Source organism: Falco punctatus (assembly GCF_963210335.1).
Source record: "Falco punctatus genome assembly, chromosome: 9".
NCBI lineage: Eukaryota > Metazoa > Chordata > Aves > Falconiformes > Falconidae > Falco > Falco punctatus.
In genome coordinates, this window is record NC_137589.1 from 38789327 (window position 1) to 38814784 (window position 25458).

The 25458-nt window shown below is 44.8% G+C and overlaps 1 protein-coding gene across 6 annotated transcripts in view; it reads left to right on the forward strand.

The window, feature by feature from the left end:
- NDST2 (N-deacetylase and N-sulfotransferase 2) overlaps window positions 1–25458 on the forward strand; it is a 137251-nt gene that overhangs the window by 81337 nt on the left and 30456 nt on the right. For 4 of the 6 annotated variants that reach the window (XM_080401209.1, XM_080401208.1, XM_080401210.1 and 1 more), the window contains one exon: window positions 3627–3687. The exons of the other annotated variants lie outside the window; for them this stretch is intronic. The gene's annotated coding sequence lies outside the window, so the exon portion shown is untranslated. The remainder of the gene's footprint in view (window positions 1–3626; window positions 3688–25458) is intronic. 6 annotated transcript variants of the gene reach the window in all.

The window sequence follows — 25458 nt, forward strand, 5'->3', positions numbered from 1 at the left end:
GGAGATCCTGACAGGAAATGCAGTTTTCTCCATGGTGCTTCTTTCTTGAGTGAGCATTTGCAGTTCCTGATGGTGGCTTTTTCTGATGATTGTTCCTTGGTTTCATTCTTTCCCACATAGCTCTATGCTTTTTCTCTCCCCCTTCTCTATGCACGTGTTCCTGTTTTTTTGCTATTTGATTCCTACAGTCAATTCATCCTTCCTCCCTGTACCCACTAAAAGTCACCCCTGTCTTTTTCTTGTCTTTGTGCAGTAGCTTTGAACAGTAAAGCTACAGAACTCCTTCAGTGATGTTATAAAGTATTCGTTATCCGGGAGGAAATGCAAACTTCAGGTGCCTGTAGTTTTTATTCTCTGTTTTATTCTTTCACGGAAATGAACTAAAAGTCTCCACCATTTACTGAGCAGGGCTTTCTACTTTCTGCTCACATCCGTGTAAATCTTTTCCTATTTTGACTGTATCGAGCTAACATCTTTGTTTTCCCAACGTATGCTTTATCACTGTGTATTTTTACTGTGCTTCTGATTTGGGGTTTTAAAATTATTATTTTTAAACTAAGGTTTGCCACGTTTCTTTGCTCTAATTACTACAGAGACATAAAGAATATAATGGTTGTCTGTTTAGTGTGACATGGATTGTTTACCCACACTGGGGATAAGATCTTTATGGGAAAACAGTTCTGCTTGGTTGGGCTCCCGTGTGAATGCTGTTCTTCTGACTAAGTGGACCCTGTTGTATTTGATTAGTGTAAATATTACGGGGTTTATGCTTAGAAAAACTAAGCACCCTTCTCATTTTCCTGAAACCTGTTTTATCTCAGAATGGTGAGGGGGACCACACACATCCTCTCATATGTGTCCTGGGCATTCCAGACAGCATCTGTTACACTCAGGTTTGGCCTTTTTTCCGGAGTAAAAAGTAAAGTGAAACTTCCAGTGTGGCTGGTGTTTAAAGAAATAAAACTGTCAGCAATACAAATGTCATTGCTTATTAAGGCTCCATACAGCACGCCTGCTGACAGTCCTGCAGGAGCCTGCACAGCCAGCGCACAAGCTCCTGAGCTTTCCCACTCCGCTGTTATGGCTGGTGCATTTGAAACTAAATACAAACACAGGAGAAGGTACGATGCTCCTAGAGTTAATGACATCTTTTCAAAATCATTTAATTGAGTGCTAGATAGAGGTTTATTTCCATTAGTGAATGCTTTGGTGCCAAGGGATGCAATGTGGTGTTGCCCTGTTGGTTAAGCATTTGGGAGGTGGTGTTTAGCAGCTGTGGGTGATGGTGCTAACGTGTGCTGTGTGCTTCCCAAACACAAATCTGTGCGCTCCTCATGGACAATATAGGCAGATGAGTATATGAAGGAGGCAAATGGGAAATTGTTAGGTAAGGTTTTTGCCATCTCACTTAGCTTTCTGTGGAAATGACAGCAGTGTCATCCCTTTAATGTGGCTTGAAACTGCTCATTTAAGTTAAGGTTCTTTAAGATAAATCACCCAGTGAAATCAGATTTGGCTGATTCCAGTCATATTCTACTGATGGAAAAAATCTATCTGCTTGATACTATCACTCTGTTCTTTGTGTTTCATCACTGGCTATTTATCAATTATTGTGTTGTTTAAATTCCTCCTTCACCTGGTGTTAAATTCTGTCTCCCCTCTTACCCTGCCCAGTTGTGTTTCTATTTCTATCGGTTGCAGCATGTCTTAGTGGAGAACTGTGGCACTGCGAAAGGGAGAAGTCTCTTGACCTCATTGATGTAGCTGTTGCTGAGCTTCTGTAAGTGTAAGCAAGTGGCATTTTTAAAAGCTGAAGAGAAAATTATTTGTAACTCACGGTCCTCTCTGAGTGTCTCACCTCCATTTGTGGTTTGTTGATCCTTTTGAGTTTTTTCAAGTCTGCTGTGTTACGGAAAGTAAAACCAACTAGCCCAGAGCAATACTCCATCTTGGTCAAGTTGCCGCTTCGGTAACAGTTTGCATTGGAAAGCGAAGATACTTCACAGTGAAATACCAGGGGGTAGCCAACCCCGTGGGAAACTTGCATTAAATGCAATAAATTAGTTGGATGTTGGTGTACCTGCTTGCATGGGTCAGGCCCACTGCCCTAGTGGTACTTCTTGTGGGAGAGTCTTATCTGCTGCCATCATATAAATTCCACTGATTATGAACCTCCTAATTTGCTTTTCTCAGAGTTTCACTGGATTGACACAGTTCTGTGAGAAACACTTCCCCAGCTGGCTGTTCCTGTTGCAGTGCATCAGATAGTTGCCCCTCGTGTCGTTCAGTTGTTTTGCTGTTGCATGTGGCTGTTTGATGTTTACCCTGGTGTGTTGGGATCTGTCGAGGCCAGGCATGCAGGGCTTCTCATGCTGCCTTCTGAAACTATTTAGTGAAGAAATATAAGGATTATGGATCAGAAAAAAAAGAGGACAGTCGTGTTGCCAAGGGAGGCTGAGCAAGAGTAGGCGCACTTTTCCTCAACTAATCTTCATGTAACCAGGAAAAAGGAAGAGATAAAATCTTGCTCTTGCAAATTTGTGAGGAGGGCAGGGAGCGGGGCGCACTTGGTTATATTTACAGGCAGGACAAGCGTGGTTCTTACTTGTTTACTAACTGGCTGTAGAGGTATTAAAGATTATTGAAAACTCAAAGGTCAGAGGTTTTGCTGATTCAAGGTCTGTGAGCTGGAAAGCTGCAGGAGAGTACTCCTGTATCTGAGACACAGCTGATGTGGAAGAACTGCCTTTAGAGGCTGTCCAAGAGGTAAAATTAGCTTTTTTGCCCTGATCCTGTACTAATCTGTGCCCTCCCTCGGGGTTTCGAGGCTCCGCAGAGACGCTCTCGCTGGCAGGCTGCTCCGTGCGTGTGTACGCACACGGAGGTTTCCTGAGATTCAGTTAGCTTCACAAAGTACTTCATCTGTGTGATCGCTAGCCAGGTAGAGGGGTGGAGGAAGGGTGTAACTCCGTCCTTCAGTGGTTTGTTTTTGTTTCACAGTAAACCTAATGGTCCTGTCTCTTTTAAAGGCTTTGGCAATAGACTACACAGACTTTGTTACTCCACTGAAGTTTTATTTACTGAACTGATTTAGCTGTGGCCAAGACTAAAGAAAGGTAGTGTCTTACAGTTTGCTTTGTTGGCTGTTTCAAAGGCAATAATATTAATGAACAGATGTGAGAAATCCCATTAGGACAATGCTGGCGTGTCCAATTCTCTCAGCTCATACAGTGTTTCCTTCTTGTGTGAACTTTTTTTTTTTCTTTGTGAATTACCTCTAAATCCAGGTTCCTGGTTTGTTGGTTGGTTGTTGGGTTGTTTTTGTTGTTTTTTTTTTCCATGGGCTTGTCTTTTCTCATCTCGCCCCACTCTTTCTCACTCTTGCACAATTCCAGGTTGCAGTGCAACCCTACGTCATTGCCTCATCAGTGCCAGCAAGGCTGTTGTCATGGCCTCATTCTGTCCTCACGCCACAGTTAATGTAATGTAATCATTACCTTGGTGCTGGAAGGGGAAGGTGCTCCTGCTAAGTAAATGTTTACGAACACTGATGTGGGCTAACATTAGGCAAGTGTGAGAGGAGCACTGTTTAAAGTCTTGTTTCTTTTTTATTTATTTTAAAACAGAACTTTGTTCCTGAGAGAAACAGTCGATGAGTATTTTTCCTTCACCAGACTGTGATCAGAGGTAAGTGCAGAAGCTTTTGCATTGTTATGGGCTGACATCTCCAGATCGGTAAGGGGAAGAGCTTACTTAAGTCTTGTGTCAAAATGAGAGGGAAGGAATCGGGTAGGAGGCGGCACCTAGGCTTGCATGGTGCAGTGTGAGGCTGCACTCTTCCTTCCTCCCCCTTAAAATGATTTGCAGAGGAAACAATTCCATGTCTATTGCCTTCCAGTTGCATAGTTGTCAGCATGAAGTGGCAGACGAGTTAATTTGGACCAGAAAGGAGTTTGTGATGCAGTTCCTGAGTGAGATAGGACTGGGTGGTTGCTTATTGCTAAATATTACTTGAGTTACTGCTTCCATACCTTGTGGACAAAACTTGGGGCAGTGTTGTTCAGTATCCATTAACTCTGCCTTTGAAAAGGAATGGGAAGGTTGTGGGCTAAAAAGCTTTTAAAGTTTCAGATTTTGCATTTCACAGAATCTCTGACCCGTGCATAACAGCTGTAAAGAACCTTTTGGGAATGACTGTATTTACGTTGCTCCCAGCATACTAGAACTGCATTCATGATTTATACCCACAGGAAATATCATAAATGTAATTAAAAATAGCAATACTAGGTTGCTCTAAATTCTGTGCTGAAGGAAAGGAGTCCTACTTTTTTTCCCCTCAGTTCCATCTGGATGAATAGTGACAGAGCATAATTTTTGTGGAGTTTATTTAGGACACATGTTTGAATACTGCATTCTAATGTAGCAAAAAAAGACAGTCCTGTTGAGGTGCCTGATGCAAAACTTGTAGAGATTGAGGCTTCTGTGACATTTATGGATTTCGGGTGCTACAATACTTGGAAAAAGGCTGATCTCATCTTAAGAGTGGAAGTTGCTACAGTCGGTGCAGTAGAAGAGGGATGACGTGATCAAGTCTTGCCTCCATTGAAAGGTTCCTAGGTTTTTTACTTGGGAGGAACAGAGATTATTTGGGTTTGTGCGTGTGCTGGACAAGTCCAGATGAAATACTTTTTCATGCCTGAAGAGTGTTCTTAGTTACAGAATTGTCTCAGATTGCTTTGTGCAAGCAGACCATTATGGCTTCAGCTGGGCAGAAAATCAGAGGGCAAAAAAGGGAGGATGGAACAACGCATTCCTTACGTGAGTGGACTGGGTTTATAAAAATGAAATTGCGGGAGCTAGTATTTAATGCTGAGCTCTAGTGTACAGAAACCGCGGTGGTGAGGAAAGGTGGACATGCTAAAACAAGGGCTTCAGGCTCTTCGAGCCCTACATACGCTACAGCTTGAAACTTCTGCTGTCTGTCAACTGGAAGCTAAACTTTAACCCTAATTTTCCTGGAAAGCCATAGACAAGTCTGATACTGTTGCCCAAATGATAGATTTCTTCCAGGGCTGGTCTCCTCCAGCTTTCTTTTGGCAGCCTGTTCCGAGCCCCACTCACACTGCAGCTCAGTGCTTTCTCTCAAGCCTAATGAGTTCTCTGGACAAGGGTCCACAGGCATGGGTTGGATAAAAGGATTCTGGAGGGTTTGGAAAGAGGTAGGACCTATGTAGTTGGTGTGCCCCTGTTTCCATAGCTCGTTCTTCCAGTGGGATTCAAATAGTAAGTCTTGTTTCCGGTAAAGGTCTTATCAGTTTTGCAGGTGCAATTTAATAGTCTCTGAAAAGGAGCAAAAATAACTTGAAACATGTGATAAAGGTGTTTGTACTTGCAATACATTGTTGCGAGGGAGTAGAGTGGCAGTAGAAGCCGGAGCTAGTTTTGCATTCTCAAGAGTAGAAACAGAATACATTAAACAAAAATCTGTGATGGAGTAGAATGAGTGTAATGATCACATCAGCGTTCTGTCCAGCTTAAATAGTTGTGTAATTCCAGAGGCATTTGGTGTAATATTCACATGAGAAATTGACACACATTTCTACAAAGTGAGAGAGTGAAAATATTAATGGGGTGGATGTATATGTGACGTCTCAGCTTTAACAGCAAAAGGAGAAGAATGTTTGATTTCAGGTACAGCCACCATAAATTGCTGCTGCACCTTCGATGTCGTTGACACAAAAGGCTAGGAAATGGGGGGAGAGCGAAAATGTAGAAATGGCAGCAGATGGAAAGGGAACCATGCAGTAGAATATACAGGTAGGCAGGCCTCGCAGAATGCATTTCACTGTATGTGAAAGCAGAGTTACTGGAAACTGTAAGTTACTAATTTAAAAGCAGACTTTGGGCTTTCCTTGTGCTAACCCATGATTCGTTCATCCTTAGCAATGCGTACATACTGGTTAATAATGTTTTAATGTTTCCTACAGTGAGATGCTTGTGCCAATAACAGTTAAATAACAGAGAAAGTAAGAGTGCGAGCCACAAAATGCCTGTAGCTTACTTTTCAAGAGACCTTTATTTTCCTAAAAAGCTTTATTTTTCTGTGAGATACCTCAACTCTGTTTAGTCATAGCAGAGGCACAAATAACTTTTTTTTTTCTTTTTTCTTCTGTTGTGTTTTCATTCTTTTCTGATTCCTGTGTCTATTTTGCTCTGACAGTTGGTTCTAATAAGGACTTGTTTACCAGGTATTTCTTTGCAGTCAGTAGTTCTCCAGCTCCTTGTCTGGGGCAGGTTATAGTAACCAGTTCCTCTGAAACTTGTAGAGTTGATCAAATCGTTATCAGTGAGGTCCTGTGATCGAAACCTCTCCAGAAGTATGCTGGTTTTGCTTAGATGGTGTGTCTTCATGACATCATGCCACATTTATGCAACAGAGATGAATTCTAATGCTTGGCCAGGTTTTGGTCTTAAACATTTTAATTAGTTTATTGGACTGAAGTTCAAGAGAACTGGCAAGTTACTTGTGGATTTTTGCCAGTTACTATTTACATCATTTTTAAGGATTGGCTGTTGCTGAAGATGAGCTTGTTGAGTATTAAAGAGGAATACAAAAATTAAAGAAGTGTCTCAAATTGTAGGCACTACTAAGTGTAAAGACTACGTAAGGGTAGCAACCTGCACAGCAACACCTACTAACTTCATTATCCTTTCCTCCGTACAAGCTTCCTTTGTCCCCAAGTGGGCTTTGGAGGTCTTCTGTGAGGTAAGAAATGTGAGCACAGCTGAACAGAGACAGAATTAATCACAAAGCAGAAGGGCACAAGTTGAGGTGCTTTGGCAGGGCACGTTCCTCTCTTACGCATGTATCATCTCTTTGTCAGTTGAATGGCTTAACTGGCCCTTTCACCGTTCTCACCATGCATCTTAAATGTATATAAGCTTACAGTTGGGGAATGCTGTGTCTAATACCTTGAGCTTTTTTCTTGCTTTAACATGGAAGAGGAAAAGTAACACCTTATCGTTAAGTTTTCTCCTATAAATGCAAACACGTGTTCTTCCTTTCTTTCACTTTCTTCCACAAAATGATTCATGTGATTATATATTACAAAACTCTGTTAGTCTCTCAGATTATATTTATTGGATCTGGCATTAAAGCTGTTGATGCAAGGCCTTCACCAAACTGCCAAGGTCTGGCTTAAGGCCATGCTTCAGGGCTGGGAAATCAGCTCAGGCTGTGATTATGGACAGCTTGGAGGGTTTCCCAGGAAGGACCTGTCCCGTCAACAGTTACAAGAGATGAATATTGTTTCCACTGACATTTTTAAATCTGTTGGTGCAGCCCCTGTGCAGCAGCCCCTTGTGAGGGCGCAGCAAGGGCCGGAGCTGGAGGGTGACCCCAGTGCAGGGAGGGCCTCGCCGCAGGCACAGTCCCGCAGGCTCCCGGTGCAGGCACAGCCGGCCGCTGGCACCAGGCTCTGCAGATGGTCCCAGGCATGACGGAGCAAGGAGGCTCCGTCTGGGAGCTGGAAAAATGGGGCTGGAGACAAAGCTACAGCATGGCTCCAAAGCTGACCCAGGAGACGTGGCCAAAGACAGGCGAAGGGTGCAAGCTGGAGCTGGGGTCTTTCCAGGAGGCAAGCTGCCTGCAGCCTCCGTCCGTTCAGGAGATCGGGCTGCAGACACTGTGCCTGCAGCAAAGCTTGGGCAAGGAGCAAAGGCCCAGGCCTGAGCTGAAATGGGGGTGCTGGACCGTAGGCAGGAGGGGCGCGTGGAGGTCCCACGAGAGACCAGTGCCCTTGGAGTCACGACACCTCCTGCTTCTTACTGGGACAGAGGAAAGGTTACTTGCTGTGTGTGCTGTCGTCTCTCCCAAGTGTTAGTGATATAACTGGTATATGTAACAAAGCCCCTTTGTTTCACTGAGGAGGGAGGAAAGGGATTTCCCTTATATGCTTGTTCTGGCCCCAGAAATTGTTGCTGTCCCTCAGACAGGCCCTTCATTCCAAACAGGGTGGATGGATGGTGGCTCACTTCTCTCCTCATGCAAGAGTCACAGGTATGTTTTTCGGAATACAAGCCTCTTACTGTTTTTTCTTTGGGGTGTTTTTTCCTCCCTTAATCCAAAGATCAAGTGTATCTAGACCTTCTCAAGAGCCACGCTTGTTTTCTATTTCAGTGGCAGGCCAAAAAAAAAGATGATATGACGTAGCTATCTTCAACTGAATTTCAGGTAGGGTAGATGTCAGCAGTGACAACACAAACATGCGAGCCAGCTAGAGATTTACCAAAATCTGTGCAAATAAATTGAGCTTATTGGAGCTGAACAGATGGTACCTACACAAGTGTGCAGGGTCTATCTCCTTTCTCAGCCCTCAGCCCTGCCTCAGTTCTGGCAACGTTCACCTGGCTTCTTAGGCCAGTGACATACAGTCGCGCCGCATTGTAGTCTGCCTTCTGCTGTGGCGTGGGTCTCTGTTAACCGCTGTTACAGGGGAAATTCAGGACAGTTCCTCCCTTAACAAACAGCTATCAGCTGGGCTAAATGCACCCTTAAATCCTCTCCCATACCTTCTGAGGCTGCTCAAGAGAACGAGTAGTTTTCCCTCCTCCCTCGGTGATCCCCAGAAAATCTACTTTTTGTCCAAGTATCTTTTTGAGAAGAGCTAAGGTAATCTAGATTCTTTATCGATATTTGGGTGAGGAAGGATGGGGGAACTAATTTTTTTTTCCCCCGGTACTTAGTGCAGTATTGAAATGCCTCAGTAGCAATCAACCTTTGTTAGTATTTTTCCAGTGAATTTTGCATGCAAACCTGTTTGGTTTTCACCAGCTTCAGTGAGAGTGTCCAGGTTACAGCACTCCTGTGTGTTGTCGCTACCTGTAAAGTGAAGCAGTGGGCAGAGCCCTGGGAGACAAGACCTGTGCACAGAGATGTGTGTGTATAAGGCTGCAGAACTGGCTGAGAAGTTTGTTTGGCACATTACTGTGAAAAGCACCGGATTTGTTGTGTGATTCTGTCTGCAGGTTAAGAATTGCTCAGGGGTAGCACTACCAATGCGTTCATGCCATATGGGGTGGTTTACAAATAAGGCTTCATAAAGAAAAATTTCCAAAGGATATAAACTGAACAAAACGCATGTCTTGCTATGTCTTAGTAGTTCCAGAGCCATTGAGGCCCCATCTGTTTCTCAAGTGCAATCTGTGTAAATAGCATCCTAAACTTGAGATATTGTGAAAAATGTGTAGTAGGAAAGTGTATGTCCTTTTGACATGGCAGGGCATGAAAAGACGTGTTTTCCTTAGCCATTTAAAGTCATTGTAAAGGGCCGAGTGGACACCCTCTTGTTTAGCCTAGTAGATGAGAGACGTCAGGGAGGATTATTGAGTCTCTCTTGGGGTATGAAGCCAGGATTTCAGTATAGGTCTCTTACCATATTTGCTTGGACAGTGAGATTTTACTTCTTATTTATTTAACTTTTCAAAGATAGGGCTCTTTACAAACAAAGGCCACTTATCTGAAACATAGTTACCTTGATACCGCATACCCTTTTAAGCTACTGAGACAAAGCACAGCAAGAGGTTTGGGTCTAACCAACATCTGGAAATTACACCATTACACAGTGTGACCCTGGTAAGGAGGAAATACTGCAACTACTGTTAGTATTTTTATAGCAACCACCATTCTTACTTTAGGTATAGAGACTATAAAAGGCCCATCTCTTCATCCAGATAGTTGGTTCTGGTTTTCAGATGGGTTTTCCAGATTGTGGGTGTTAGAAGTAGAGGAAAGATACAGACTAGTCCAGAAAGGTGCAGCAGGCACATGATTTCGGCCAGTGACAGAAGAGAGACTTACCTGAAGCACAACTAGACATTTTGAGTTGGCTTATGTTTTCCTGGCCATTACCCTAACACAAGTTACTTTTAAAATCTCTTGGAATTCACAGGTATACAAACATTGTACAGTAAGCATATTGACACCTTTACAGTGAATGAAAACTACTGATGATTGGCTTGGTTTTCTTGGTACCCTTTCCTGGAACCCCTCCGAAACACTCTGCTGTTCCTGGTGGAAAACCTCTGCCCTGCTGAGCCTCTGCTCACACTCAAAATACATTGAGTAGCGAATACAAAGATCGTGTAAAGGTTTCCAAGGCTTTATGGTATATCACAGCCAGCACAGGAAATGTTACAGAGAGAGTCCTATCCCAATCTTCGTGACCAGGGAGGCTGTCCCTGAACTGGTAGCAGCACACAGCATTTCCCCCTTTGTTTCCAGGGCACTTGGGAGACTGTCACCACGAAGTGACATCGAGCAGAACTACAGTCTGCGTCATTCCAGGGTAGTTAGGACTCACTGAAACATCACTAAACCCATACCTGCTAGCATGAGGATACAGTTGATGTACTTGCCTCTAAGTGATGCTCAACAGCAACTGAGCTATTTTTTACTCTGCTTGCCATTGATCTGGGGGACAGTGTGGAATAGTCCTGGGAGTTGGGAGGGAGTGGGAAAGTACGTGAGGTGTGGGTAGGGAGGATGGAGGAGAGGAAGCCTAGCCTTTCAGAGAGATGCTGAAGTTGTGCCTTTAGGCAGTGAGCAAAAGTTAATTGTCTTCATATACATGGAGCAGCAGTCATTCTTCTCTTTAACGTTTTCTAAGTGAATAAATTTGACAAGACTACCAGCAAGTGTCCAATAAGCCCAAATCTCTATAAAACACTGGAGGCTGGAGAAAAACATATGAAGTGTATGGTGAAAGCTTGTTATGAAAATCTTGGTTATTCTAAAAATCAGTTCTTTTGTTGTGTGGAGTCAGGATTGTACGTTGCCTTTGTGATTAGTAGAGTATCGAGGGGTTTCCAACATCTGCTTTTTGCATACTGCAGCTTGAATGGAAAGGGTTTGTTTATTGGCATAGATGGGAGCTGGAAGCTAAAAACATAAATGGTTTTAGGTTATGTGTAATTGAAAATTTTTGTCAGCATCGTCTATCTGCAGTTCACAAAGAGCCTTGCAAACTTCCAGTGCTGCATTGTAGCATGACATGTATGTGAGAAGATGTTTTTAACTGAGGGAGAATAAAGACTTGACTTTTCCGTTAGATGTGGTAACCATCTTTTTCGAAGGTACTTACCATCCATTCAACTTTTGCTGATTGATTAGGACAGCAGCACTAGTTTCATGTGTGTAATCCTTATCCTTCAGCACCTTGTCTTTTATTTACCACTTAGCAATAACTATCTTAATGTCTGTGAGCTTTTCTTTCTGAAAAATTCAGTGTTTTTTTCAGTTTTCATATTAAATAAATTAATAAATGATTTGCTGTTGTTGTAGTGTATCTTCTAGGATTAAACAACACTGAGCCAATCATTGTGCCATTACAGGACAGAAAGATTACATAGTAGTATGGCGATTCTGATTTAGTTTTATTGTTAATTCAAATGCAAATTCATCTACTTATAAGAAACCATTTAAAAAAAATTTGTACCTTAGCTTCCGGATCTTGTTCCTGTCCTGTTGGAACAATGAGAAAGTAGAAAATATCTTTGAGACAGACCTTAGGCAGCTACCTGGTCGATTTAGCTGTGAGAAACCAGACGTTCTGCAAAAGTGGGTTAAGTCATAGGAGGTAACCCCAAGAGCCTGGTAATTGACCCTTGTTTCTGATTTTACTTTTTAGCTTGTTACTGGCAGAATAAGGAGGTGCTTTGTTTGCTTTCCAACAGAGATAGCACCTGAATCACTGAGATTCAGGCCTCTTCCAGAGCTCTTCCTAATACCCTGTAATGTTCCATCGCATTAAGTTTTCACTGTCTTATTACAGAAGTGTTTGCTGTGCACTGTCAGCTCCTGTTAAAATAACTCCTCTAGAGATGTGTGCTAGTGTGTCATCTTGTCTGAAAACCCTCTTCTCCTCAATCATGGCTGGGAGAGGATACAACTTTTGAACACACCTAGGGCATTGCATCTTCAAAAAGCAGAGCATGCTGCTGTGGTCAGAAGCGCCTCCTTTCCTCCCTGCCTTTCTGCTCCTTTAGGACACTGTTTTCTGAAGTAGGGAGCCCCTCTTGTGCCAGTCTGTCAGGGGTGTAAAGAGAGTTTCTCTCTGCCACCACCACTGTGACCAAACATACTTAGAGACAGAACATCATCTCAGAATTATGCATTTGATCTTTTAACATGTTGATTTTTTATTAGTGGTACACAAGAAGGTGATTTTTCTGTGTCCCTCTGCAGATTTATTCCAGTTTCCAGATTCCACTAATAGTGTCCGAGTATATTTAGCTGGTGTGCTGTTGGGTTGGGTGGGTTTGCCCCTCTCCCAGATAATGAGATCAGTTCACCGGGTGAAACTGCAAGCCACGTTAGGGCAAGAAGAGCATTTCACTGCCGCTGAATGCATTGGCTGAGTGTAGTTTCCCTTGTCTTGTCAGCTTGTCAGTCTGGAGGCATCCATAAACCTGTGACAGCTTCAGAAGATGGCACTCTGACAGCTTGCTGCCACAGTTCAGGCTTTGCTATCGGTGGGCTCCCTTCCTCCCCTGTCCCCCCCTTGCCCGCCTGCTTGCCCTCCCTCTGCCTGCCTGCCTCTCTTCCCTGTATCTTCCCCTCCTCTTTCCCCTGCTCCCCGCCTCCCTCTACCTTATTGGTGTGGGTATAGGTGCTGCTCCTCTCCGTGGAGGTACCTTTTTGGTTTCCTCCTTGATCCTCTTGCCGCTGGAACAAAAGGAGAACTGGCTGCTAGCGGTGCAGCCCCTGTCCCTGCAGCCTGGGGAGCGAAGGGGAGGGAAGCGGGGTGCTCTGCATCCCTCGCTGCCCGCGCCAGCACCGAGCTTGTTCAGTCACTTCGCTAGAAATGCCTTTGAACTGCTGCCAGATCCCATTGTCTGCTGTGCAAATGGAGTTCAACGCCCTGCCGTGATTAGATGCACAGTGTGTAAGAGGAGAAGGGGATGGAGCTGTATCCCTACCCTGAAGGAGCATCTCAAATCTGCCATGAGCCATGATAATCCCAGTACTGGACCATGGTTCTCTGCCTTCCTTCTCCACACCGTCTTCTTTACTTTCCTCTCCTTGTTCGTGGGATTTCAGGGAGTGACATGGAAGCTTTTTGGAGAGGAGCTGCAAGGCAAGATAGTTTCTGGGAAGAAGAGGGCTGTGCTTTTGGACTGTTTATATGGGACTCTGCTTTGCCCACCACCCACCTGTAGCTGCAGCATGATCTACTAGCTAGCGGGTAATGGTGCTAATGCTCAGCAGTGATGTGCTCTTTTTTAGCATTAATTTATTTACATTTTTTTCATTTGTCTGCACTTAAAATTCCAGCATCCTTAGGCCCACAACATGGTCTGAGAGATTTTGGCAACACTGAGTGAAAGGAAGGCAGACACTGCTACCAATCATGGTTCAGCCATCTACTAACTGTGCAGCCCAGCTGCCCTTCTCCAAAAAGGCCAGCTCACGTTAGATATGATTTTTGCGAAGAGCAGCTCTCAGGCTTTCTTGCTTTCCTTTTGGCTCTATGTCTTTCCTTGGGTTGCTGACTGTCAAACCCCTTCTGAGAGAGAAACTTCGCTTGAGGATTTCACTTTTTAAGGTAGGAATTTGAATCTTTGCGCTTATCTTTGCTTTTCCTTATCTAATTGTTACCTAGGTTGTTGCAAGAAAACATAGTTTTCTTTCATGCCTTGTTATTTGACTGCTTGTTAACCAGTCGTCATCTGCAAGGACAGAGCTTTGAGAGGAGGATGGAGGAGCCGCTCTTCAGCGACTGCATTAGGCAGCGCACTAAGTGGAGTTGGCAGGGCTTGTATCTTGCACTGATACGCCTGCTATGTTCCTTGCTCATTAGGCTCTTTGTTAGTTCTCTCTCCTCCTCCCTCTGCTCTCCTTTTCCCTCACTGATGGGATGCCTCTGTATCAGACCTTGCTGCTGGGTTAAATTTGGGTTCTGAGATGTGCTGGAGGAGGATGAAATCAGGCCTGTGAGGAGCTGGTGGCTCACAAATGCACCCGAATAGTGCAAGGAAGCTGGTGAGAGCCACATGTGTTTGCCTGGGCTACTGCTCGTGCTGCACTATAAATAGATACTCCCTGGACCGTTCATAGTAACTTTATGTCTTGGGTACCTGACTGGAAGATGAACAGACGTCAGCAGTATTGGTAGCTGATGAAATAATTGTAAAGACTAGAGCCATTGCAGATAGAACATTTTAAAAATCAGATGATGTCTTGCATGTTCCCTAAGGATTAACATTTCCACATTTCCTGGTGGTTTGTCACACAGCAATCCAAGTTCTCATTTGCATCCCAAGAGCAAAGCTACTTGTACTGTTAATAGTTAGCAACTTAAAAGCTTAGAAATGGAAATTTTTATAGAAACTCTTTTTCCTTTCACCACAAACTAGTAAAAGAAGACCTTTTGGTTAAAAATGTGTTTGATTTTCATTTTTTAGTTCCTTGGGAAATAAGATTCACTTGGAACCCTGAGGACTTTCTGGTCATTAAGAAATGTCTTGATCATCGAGCTGAGATGTAGCTGCCATTATCCTGGTCAAAGCACATTAAACAGAATTTGGGCCTTTTAAAATGTTTTTTGATTAACCAGTCGAGTTCACACTGATGGCCAAATTGCAGAAGCATCTGTACTAAACACTGCAGATCTAGGAAGCAGGAGCTTGGCCGGGAGCGCAGGCCTGAAACTTCTCACAGGGCCCCTTCTATTAAGGGTCTTTGTTTTCCCTCTTAGAGTAACAAACGTTGGCAGATGGTTAGGCTGCTTTGTAGGTGACTGTGTAGATGTAGCTCTTGCTCTCTAAACCCTTCCCTCTACAGTGTGCCCACATGGAAGAGGAGACACAATTTTCAACTCCCTTCTCTGGTCTCTGTCTTCACTCCCAGCTTCAGCTCGTAAAGGATGAGGAAGGGTGGTGGTCTCTGCTTAGGTGGTGTCATATGGTTCAGGTTAGCTGCAGTTGCAGTGAAATTTTTTCCATATTGTATTAGGATCTGGCCTTTCTGTAGGTCATTCATTTCAAGACTCCCAAAGAGGCAATGAAGAGGTCTGTGTTGACAGGAGTGTTTAACCAACACTGAAGTAACAAAGGTTGACCTGCTGCTAACTCCAAGATTCTTGGGTCTTACCTCATTGCTGGAATTGCCAGACAACCTCCTATGTGGCTTTTCTGTTTTGATTATTTGAAATAAATTACTGAAAAAATACAAATTATCTTTCAACAACAACATTCTCTGTTGTTTTAAACCATCCAGAAATGATGTGTCGTCTGTTCACCTCAGATGAAATATATCCAAAAGTCGTTCACCCCACTGCTATCTTTCGTCACGGAACAGCCATTTATAGGCACCCAGGAAAATGTTACAGCGTGTCAGAGGCATTTCGTGATCGGACGCAGCCCTTTGCCTGAAACCACAGTTAAGGTCAGGTTGCACGAGCTGCCATTCAGCCTGGTGCTGCCACGTCGGTGTGCATAGCTGTGCCTCTGTTGGCAGACGGCATTCCGCACGCCTGGAACCTGCTGAAGTTTTCTTCTAGCAGGATGAAGTACCACCTGTAGTGCAGAGCCGGCTTGGAGCAGGTACCTCAGTAGTTATCCCCCTGTGGGGTGCCTGTTTTCCAATGCTTTGTGATAGAGTCGCCTAGTGCAGTGAAAGCACTCCGGTGCGTTTGAAAGCTGGGAACCTTGTTTTAGTCTCTGAAAAGCTCTAAAAAAGGTGATGGGATTCAATGAGCTTGTTGCAAGAGAGGCAATTGGTAATGCTCATTTACAAAAAATGTTGCTGGGCTCCTGGAAAATAGGAGGGGGAAGAGGCTGAGAAGGAAAGTCTGCAAACTAAGCCTCCTTACACACATTAGGATGAGCCCAGGCATGAAGCGAAAGGAAAACTCTGAGCTCTTCATTATCTAATACTCCCTTAGGGCAGTAACATACTCACTGCAGAGCCAGCAAGCCAGGCCCAGGGGCTCGCAGGGAGAGAGCACACATTGTTCTCTGAATACGGCTGGTGCTGGAATCTTTCGCTGCAAATTTGAAGCCATCTTTAATGCAAAATATTCCTCAAAGGGATTTGGTTTTGTTGCTTACCATTTCAAAAGCTTTCAATCCAGTGTGATGCCTTGTTCAGAACAAAAGGTTGTAAAGTTAGGTATTGTACAACAAAGGAGGCATAATCGTGGTTTTTCGTACCCCCGTGTATGAGCTGAGGTTATGCAGACCCTCCTTTTTGGAACTGAAAAAGACCAAATGGAGAAGTTCACCTCTCCCTGCTTTAGTGGGTTGTAGCTTTTCAGCCTTTCTGTGGTGCTTAGTGGCTGTTCCACATTGTGTGCTTCATTTCAGAGTAAGTAACAATTTTTATACTGAAAATTCAACTGTAGAATAGGTTTTTGTAACGGCCAAATCTTTTTCCTGGGGCAGGGAGGGTGGGGAATGTGGGAGAGCACATAATGCAGACCTTCAATGTCTCCCACTGGTACCAGTATGGTGGTTCTGGTTTAGATTTCTCTTAAGGAGGGGGGGTAGAAGTTAAGATGTCTTTCAGAGGTGGTATGGTAGTTAGGGGTAGCGTGCGTGGCATTGTCTCAGCCTGCGTTCATTGATTTGGTGGAAGGGCATCAGTCTGTTTACAATCCTGAAGGGAAGTGGACCTCACTTTAAAAAAGTAAACGACTCAAATATCTCCTCTTATTTGTATTCCTAGCGTTTGCAGAGTCCAAAGTGATTTGTCATATAAGCAATTTGACCCAAAATAAATTCACTGTCTTCCCCCTCCCCAATAAATTAAATGGCTTTGCCAGGAGTTCAACCTCTGCGGAGGCCCTTGCTGAGTGAGCGTGGTTCCCCTGTTCGATGCAGATAGCAGCAGTGAAGAAAAAGAAACGTATGAGAGCCTGGCTAACGCAGTGGAGGGGAAGAGAATTTTCCCCCCTTCCATGGAGCACCCTCTATGTTATCAGCAAACCAAGCCGAGTTACCACCCTTCTGCTAATTGCAAACTGCTAGGGGATTTTTCACCTTCTGTCTACCTGAAATCTCCTTCTCTGGAGTGTTTGCAGAAGAGCAGCAAGCAGTGGCAGTCCTGCCCTTATCGCTGTTTCGAATTTTGTGTGTTACCCAGATAACATCAGGCTACTAATTCATTCTGATATGTTCACAGAGTGCCGTCGACGCATCGGTGCTCAGCATCTTTGTGTAGCATGATTCTCATTGTACAGATGTGGTTCAGGAAATGTGTAACCACGTCAAGTTAAAAGTGGAATAAAGGACTGAACTCAGCCTTATTCTCAAAATCCCTAGCTTTTAGGAGGATGTCTGTCTCCCTCCCAGAGCTCTCACTGTCTCAGAGATGGTCTTTGAACCTGCTTCAGTGCACAAAGGGTAAGTTGATGGTTTTAATATCCTGCCCTGTCTCCTCTCCCATGATAATGTTGCTCTTCCTTCTGCCCTGTCTGTAGCTGTGCGAGGGGAGAAGGATGCCAAAAAGGGCACTGAAATTTCTCTGGTGGTTCCCGGTGTTGGTCTCCTGACCATGGAGTCTTCCTTTCTGAATGCGCTGGAAAACCAGTGTCTGGATGAGCGGAAATAATTGGGTCCTTAATTTACGTGTGAAGCAGTGAGTTAGAAACCAGTCACTCTGTCTTAGCTGTGGGGTTGGCACAGGAGGGCGGCGTATGGCTGGATGACCCTCGGCACGGCCCTTGGCACTGCTGCTGGGGGGATTGCCCGCCGAGCAGAGGAGCACCGGGGCTCAGCACCCCACGCTGCCTCGGAGAGATCCCTGCAGCGCAGTGGCCCGTGCATTTGTCAAACCAGCAGCTCAGCGTGGCCCAGGAGGAGCAGGATGTGCGGGGCTGTGGGTGCTGGTGGATCTGCCCGTCTGCCCGTGCCCCCGCCAGCGCGGAGGCTGCCTGGCCACACTGCTTGGCCGCCTCACGTGCATCGGCTGGGAAAACAGCAGGCAAAGGGGAATATGAGCAAAAATAAGCATAAAAGCACCAGGGCAGGATTCTTGCTACAGGTACCGAGATGTCAACAGGTCCTTGGCACAGATGTTCTGCGAGTCACTTGGTGCTTCACGGGAGAGTGAGTACAAAGTCAAAGCATTTCAAATTATTGCAGAAAGACTAACCCAGATTCATAATGAAGATTCAATTTTACAATTCAAGTAGAGGCTTCGTTTCTTTGTTGTGTAAGAAAACAGAGCATGTGTTCCAAAAAGCTGTAATCTTTATATTCCAGCTACCAAATTAATTATGTGAGAGTTAAGTAGACCAAATAATTAGAGTTAAAATTAATTTAAGTATTTAACTTTAAAATTAATGTCTGAAATTTTAAAAGATGTTTATCATGGTGTATTTTTTAGTAACATAATTACAGCTCTTCAAAGTTGCTGTCTAGCTAAGATTTATTTAATTCTTGTGTTTTGGCTCCAGTGAAGAAGATAAGAAATTTCAGCGTTTCGATGTTCCCACTACCTTTGCTCTCTCCTTTGCAGCAATGTTGAGGAGAAAAAGAAGAAAAAAAATCTTGTCTGAAAGTACAGTGTTAATTTAATCTGAGCCTACTAAACATTAATTATTTAGTTGTAGTGTTGATGCAAAGTCTCAAGTTTGAATTACTTGAATGCTCTAGATGTGGTGGTTTCTCTCCTGTCACATCTGTGCATGAGATTTTAGTGTTAAGTGGTCTGAAAACGGTAATGTATCTCTTACCTCGCTGAGATCAGTTAGCACATTTGTACTTGAGATTTCAACAGTAATGATGAAATTTCAGTGTTTCTAATGTCTTATTGTGGGTATTCTTTAATGCAGGTAATCTACACTGTCAGCTAGCTAATGCAGCTTTTGTCTCTGTATGGGAAACAGCTTACAGCTGGAGGGGCTGGAAGCACATGGAGAATGTAGAGGCGACTTTCCTGCCTGACGCAGCCCCTGCTGCCCTGTGCTGCCCAGTGCCTCTCTGGGCAAGGGGCCTCAAGGGATGACCGCAGTTAGCACTGCAAGTGTATTAGATTTTCACAACCCAAGCAGCAGTGGCTTTACTCAGGATAAAGATGAAATAATGCTGTGGTGTCTCTGGAATATTGCAAGACATGGTGAATTTTAGACTTGTGGACTGTAGGAGCCCTCCTCCATCAGCATTAAATACGTAAGCTGCAAGCGTGCTAGTGTGTTTCTGCTGGAACTGGGCTTTGAAGATGAGCTGTTAAGCCTTTTATAGACCCTGCTTCTTTTGATTATTAAAGAACCTGTGTCTTTTAAAAGTAGGCAAGCTAGACCTAACGTCTCAGGCAAATTCTGTCTTTAGGCACTATGTTTCTGCCTCCTTGAGCAATGTGAGCTGTCATTTTTCTCCTACTCCCCTCTGACTCCCTGTGCACTCCTCCCTTTATCTCTTCCTCCTACTCTGAGCTTTGCATTTTGTTTCATGCTGCCTCCTATTCCTGGAACAGTCTCCCAGTCTCCACTGCCAAATCCTCCCTCCCTCTCTCTGCTCTTGCAAACCTGTTCCTTCCAGCAGTCATTCCCAAGTTGTTTACTTGACTAATTGCCTCTGTATGCTTGCTTTCCTATATCTGTTGTTCTGGATCATGTCTCTTAACGTGTGATAGGATGTATGGCAGGACGAAGGACTGTATTTGCCACTGTTTTGAGCTTTGTTTGCCTTAGCTCTTTATACAGTGATTAGTAATAAATTCCCATTCTGAGCGTGGAGTTTTTCACTTAGTTCACTATTTTCTCTAGGCTATTAAAGAACAGCCATGTTTTATCTCAAGGTAATTGCTAGGCTGTGAAAATTAGTGCCTGTATTACAGCAGGTGCCGTCAGCTATCCTGGCTGCATAGGCGAAGTTTGGCTGGTTTTATCAAGTTGCTTGAAATGGGGATAGAAAACACGGGGCTCTGGGCACGTCTGACGGCACTCCGTAGCGGTGCTGTCGCTGCCCGGTCTCACTGCAGCGGTACTTGTGCTCCGGCTGCCATTTCCCTAGCTTGGACGAGCTCACGGAGGTATCGTGGAGATGATCTGCTTACTGTTACTAAAGCATTTTCGTGTCCTTGTTTGTGGAACAAGGCTCACCACAAAAACATCACAGAAAAGCACAAGACCCACCATGTCAGTAGAACCACATGTTGGTAAGTGCTTACGTTGTTGTATGCAAGTGGTGGGTGGGTCAAGGTAATGCGTTTTTTGCAGTACATTGTATAGGCTGAACGCCTTCTGCCAGGCTAGGCCAGGAGTAGGGGGTTCCCTTTCCCACCAAAGACTTCACCATACAGGCTGATGCACGTTTCTACCTGGAGAAAATTTCACTTTTCTGCCAATTCCGTTCTTTCCATTCCAACTGAGACAAGGCAGTGTGATAATTGTTGTGGGGTTTTTTTTATTATTATTATTGGAATTTTCTGTTTTCAGTTAACTGTTTGAACCAAGCTGAAGTTTTACTAAGAAAGAAACCCTGAAAACATTAATATTGTTTTAGACTAAGTTTCATAATAAACAGTGTTCTGAATGCTTCTGTTTTCTTAAAGTCCCACTTCTGGTAATACCTGACCTTGTCTGTTCCTGCTATGTGTGAAACAGTAATAGTTTCATAATTGTTTAATCCTATAAATAATTATTCAAGCTTGCAAAGTGGCATGTGAGACAAAGCCCATTAATTTTGACTTGAAGGTTAAGCATATGTTTTTCCATTATCAGAAACAAAAAGTGAACTTTAAATTTCTTTGTGGGAAAAACAATTTCTTAGTTCAAAACTTAGTTTCCATGTTAATAATTATAAAGGAGCGCCCGTTTTCAGTAGCTTGACGCATTTTATTGGGAATTTTACTTCCTGTAAATTTTCAAAGAAGTCTCCAAGCTAGCTTGAGTTAGCCTCCAAGCCCCATAGCTGGGTACCTTGCAGTCTGCAGTACCCAGATCCTTTTTGTCTTCAGCTGCAGTCCCTAATGAAGATGCACATTTTGTGCAAAATTCTTGAGCTTTCCTGGCAAAAAATCAGTTTTATCAGAGGGTAGATTTGATTGCAAATATGGCAGCTTTTGTTCTTGAGTTTGTCTGTACTGTTAATTAGGATGTTAATGAGGTCCTGGACTTACTCTGCATGAAGGAGTATTTTAGAGATGCAGCTTCATAGCTGAAAAAAATCTGCTCCTAATCAGTTGACTAATTAAAAATGTAAGACTGTAGCACCCGCTTTAGCAATTAAGTCTATAAAATGGGAGGAAGACTAAGAGCTAGTGGCATGTAATTACAGTACAGTTTAAAATGGATTAATATATTTCAGATGTATGTCTTGAAATAGTAAGTTTTCTCTGTGTTGATTGTCTGAAAACAAGGTTTCTGTGAGGGGGAACAGAAGGTACAGTGTTGAAATTCTTGTTTAAAAATGGTGGTGAGCATGGCATTGTGCAAACCGCAGTGTGGAAATAAGTGTGCATTGCCTGTGTTGCTTTGATTTTCTAACAATTACAAACACAGATGGTTTGAGAGAAAATTAAATAATTCCACCCACATTAAGACGGGGAAGTCTAACAATAGCTACAACTCTTTTTATCACCCTGTTTCTCTAGCAGACTCCGTCCTGCTGTCACTTACGCAGCCTTCATGCCTTGAAAACTAACGAGTGTGTGAAGCTGCTGCCGAGTCCGTCACGGCCGTAGGGATGCCGGTGGGCTGGGCTGCCCTCACCCACCATGTGTGGGGTCTCCATCCACCCTCCCCCTCTGGCACAGGCAGCATCCTTAGCAGCAATACGCAGACAGGACAGCTAGAGGCGGTCGGTCACAGCCACCAGGTTCAACCTGAGAGGCCAGGGATGAGACCGGAGTCATCGGGCAGGCCCCAGGGCAGGTCAGGAAGGTAGAGCGTTCTTCTGACGTACCTCAGGTCATGCCTGAGCTCGGGTGAGTTCCCAGGTCAGGATGTTTGGGGGCTGATGGTGTATGCGGGGCCCTGACAGTCATCTTTGCAGAATCCCCCCTTGAGCTCTATTCCTGCCATAATGCTTGTGAAAAAACAGATGATGGTTTTCATTGCACAGGTGGCCACGAAGGCTGGTTGATGGCAGTAGGGCTCTTTGCATTTGTTCCTGTCTTGCAAAACCCAGGCCTCCCAACCACCGTCTCAGCCAGCCTGCGTGATCTCCGCAGACCTCAAGCCATGCCTTTTCCACCTACTCTGCTCTTCTTGTTGCTTGTTTTCACTCATGTTGCCTTTGCTAGGCCAGATTTATAGCGTGCTTATGTCACTTGTACCCCCTTTTTCTGAAGTGAGTCTGCACTGTGTTAAAAGCTGTCTTGCAGTAGCCCAGCCAGCCAAAATGTGACTGTTTTGTTTTCTGAGCGCGGGAGGCTTGTTGATTTCAGTCACGGCAAGGTCATAGAGCCGGATGCTAGAAGCTACAAAGGCTGGGAGAATCGCCGATGGCTTTGCACCGGGCGGAGGTCTGGTGCACAGGAGACCTCAGCTGAAGGCAGGCAGGAGGCAGGCACTGTACGCAGCCAGGGAACACGTGCTTTTGCAAGGCCAACACATCCTGACTGTACGGGCCTTGGTGCAAATGCAGAACAGGTAAGCACAAGAGCTTTCCTCAGATGTTATGCTTTGGTTGAGCGTTCTTACAGCTTTCTTCTGGTGTCAGTTTGGACAAACTTTCAGCGTAACAGTATTAAATCTGCTCCCTACTGTCATACGTTCCTAGATGAAGTAGATGGGAGAAGAAGATGAGCTCTGATGCATTACCTGACAGGAGGAAGCAGTTGAATGTAGAAGATCAGCCCCTTGCTAACTGAGGCGAAATTTATAAAGTGCAGCTCAAAGGAAGAACGGTTAGGCTGCTTTCATAGCAATTACAGATAAACTTCCGTACTGTACATTTCTATATTAAGACACTTCAACTCTGACTGACATCGAGTTGTCTTGTTTTTGCCACAGTTTGACTGTGTTTCCCCCTTTGGTTAAGTCACTTAGCAGAAGACAGCAGAGAAGATGTTTTTCTTTCTGCAGCAGGATCATTCATCTTGAATTGTGATAAGGAGGGCGTGTGAGGGAATGGAAATGAGATCCTTGTCCATATCTAATGCGGAAGGAACTGCATTTATTTCCTGTTCGCACAGTGGGGCGGAAGATGTTCTGCCATGATAGAGCGTATGTGCCGATTACTGGTGTAAGGGGGCTGCAGATGGTGTGTTCCCACCGTCTGGGGTAACAGATACTTACTCCCATCCCACATGTGTGGGACTGGGGAGCAACTTGAAGTGCCTTGTGTGGCAAGCTCTAACCTGTGCTGGTTCTCGTCCTGCAGCTCTGAGTGGCTGGCTGCAGAAAGGAGTGGGTGTCCCACGTTACCACCTGCTTTGGGAAAAGGGCTTGGGTCACGGTGTGCGTAGAGCCGTGTGTCAGGGAGGGCACAGGCCAGAAGGAAGGGTGAGGCCAGAATGAATCTGTGCAGTTCTGGGGGGCCCCAATACCTGGGTGTTGGAGGTTCCGTAGCACGTGAAATGGAGGAGTGGGCATGCCCCTTTGGTTGTCTCTGAGGAAGGTGCCTCTTTTCTCTCCTGTGAGCTGTTGCCCCGCAGAGACCTGTGCACCCTCAGGTCAGCTTCATCCCCTCAGCTGGTGGGAAGCTCTGGCCCATGTGAGCGTTTCCACTGCCATGATACTTGCAGCCTTTCCTTTTCATTCCAGCAAAGGTGCGCAGCTGCTGAGCTACATATTATTATTATCAAGTAGGTAACGTCAGCAACTGTTGGAGGCTGAAATTTTGTTCATCTGTTTGTTTTTTAAACAATTCTTCAGGTTCCTGATTTGTACATGTGATCTTTAGGCAGGAAAACAAGACAACTGTTTTCCCTTCCCAAATTTGTCCTGTGCTGAGACAGTGAAACATGTAGGGGCTTGTGGTGCTGCTATTCAGCTTGTGGGAATACCTCTGTGTAAAAGTTTGACATTCCCTTGCTTTTGAAAATGAGTCAGGTCAGTTGTATTGACTGTAGATTGATGGGCAGAAGGCAGGGTGCTGAAATTCTTGAAAGCTTTTGTAAGGAGGAACTTGTCATTTTCAAAGGAAAAGATTGGTTTACGTTGCTAGCAGGGAGTGCTGGGCCACACTTCTGTCACGGACACAGGGAGGACTAAATCCGTTGTTTCTGATTCTTTGTACTGTAAAGGAGTAAGAATACAAAATTCTGCTGCAAACCAGGCTGTCAGTGGAAGGGATGTATCGTGTGTCCCGACAGCAAGAACCTTGCAGGAGTCCCGGGATCCCTCCACGGTGTCTTCAGACATGGCTGCACCGCTGCAAGGGTAAATTCAGGCCTGCGGCTGGGTTTCCCCCAGGCTGGGCAGAGGTGCTCCGTGCAGATCTGTTTAGCAGGGACTACAGTTTGTTGCTGTTGCAGAAGGTGTGAAGTTACATACCTGCCTAGGGATGAGAATAAAATAAAAAAAAATAATTAATACTTCATTGCACAGGTTTTCTTTTCTCTTGTATCAGACCAGGACATTTCAAGCCTGCTTGGCGGGCTGGCAGCTTTCCAGCTTCCCACAGGTCTGTACGGAAAGAGCCCTGCCCCGGCGCAGGGACGTACCGAAGCAGGCACAGCGCCGGCCGGAGGCTGGAAGCCTGTCTGTTGGAGCCGCGTGGGCACCATTTGTGTTTCTTGCCTCTTGGATATGAGTTCTGTATTCCTTGGGCAGCTCTCACCGCAGGGTTGGACTGGCAGTGGGTGCTAGCTGAAACACACGCCCGGAGCCCAAAAATTAGCTGGGTTGGCAGTGGCGTTACAACGTGGCTGTCATTTCCACAGTATTTTTTTAATCCAGTATGTGGGATACAACCAGCATTCATTCTCCTGAGGTTCTGCTGATCCGCTTGCTGCATGCCTTGCGATGCTCTGGTGATGTGACTTGCCAGGTTCCCCGCCTTGGGGGGGAGGGGGGGCTGCACCTGCGGGCCTGGCATACAGAGACCACCATGGACAAGGGAGGGACTGCGGTGTCTCTGCAATCAAGCAGCCTAACGAGGAATTTTGTGTCATGATGACACCGTTAAAGTGGAGTGGGTTGGAAAATCAATTGGATTCCTTCTCTGATGACTGTGTAACTCAATTACTGCAGACCCCTGGGGGCCAAGGCAACAACCCTCTTGCAGGAAGCAGGAGAGAAAAACCTCTGAATCAGAGCTGTTGTGGGCAAAAGCAAGATCCTGCTGCTGTGCGTTCCCGAGAGAGGGGTTATATTATGAATAATAAAGAGGGCTGGGGAAATGCACTCATGACACTTTTTTTAGGGGGGTAAGACCTTCAGTAGCTCAGCTGGGAAGGAGCTTGTGTGGCAGAAGTTGTTGATAAAGGTGTCAGATGACCCCCGTTATCTTCCATGTGCCTTGGCATGACTGTACCAGCAGCCCCAAATATATGTATTCTGGTCA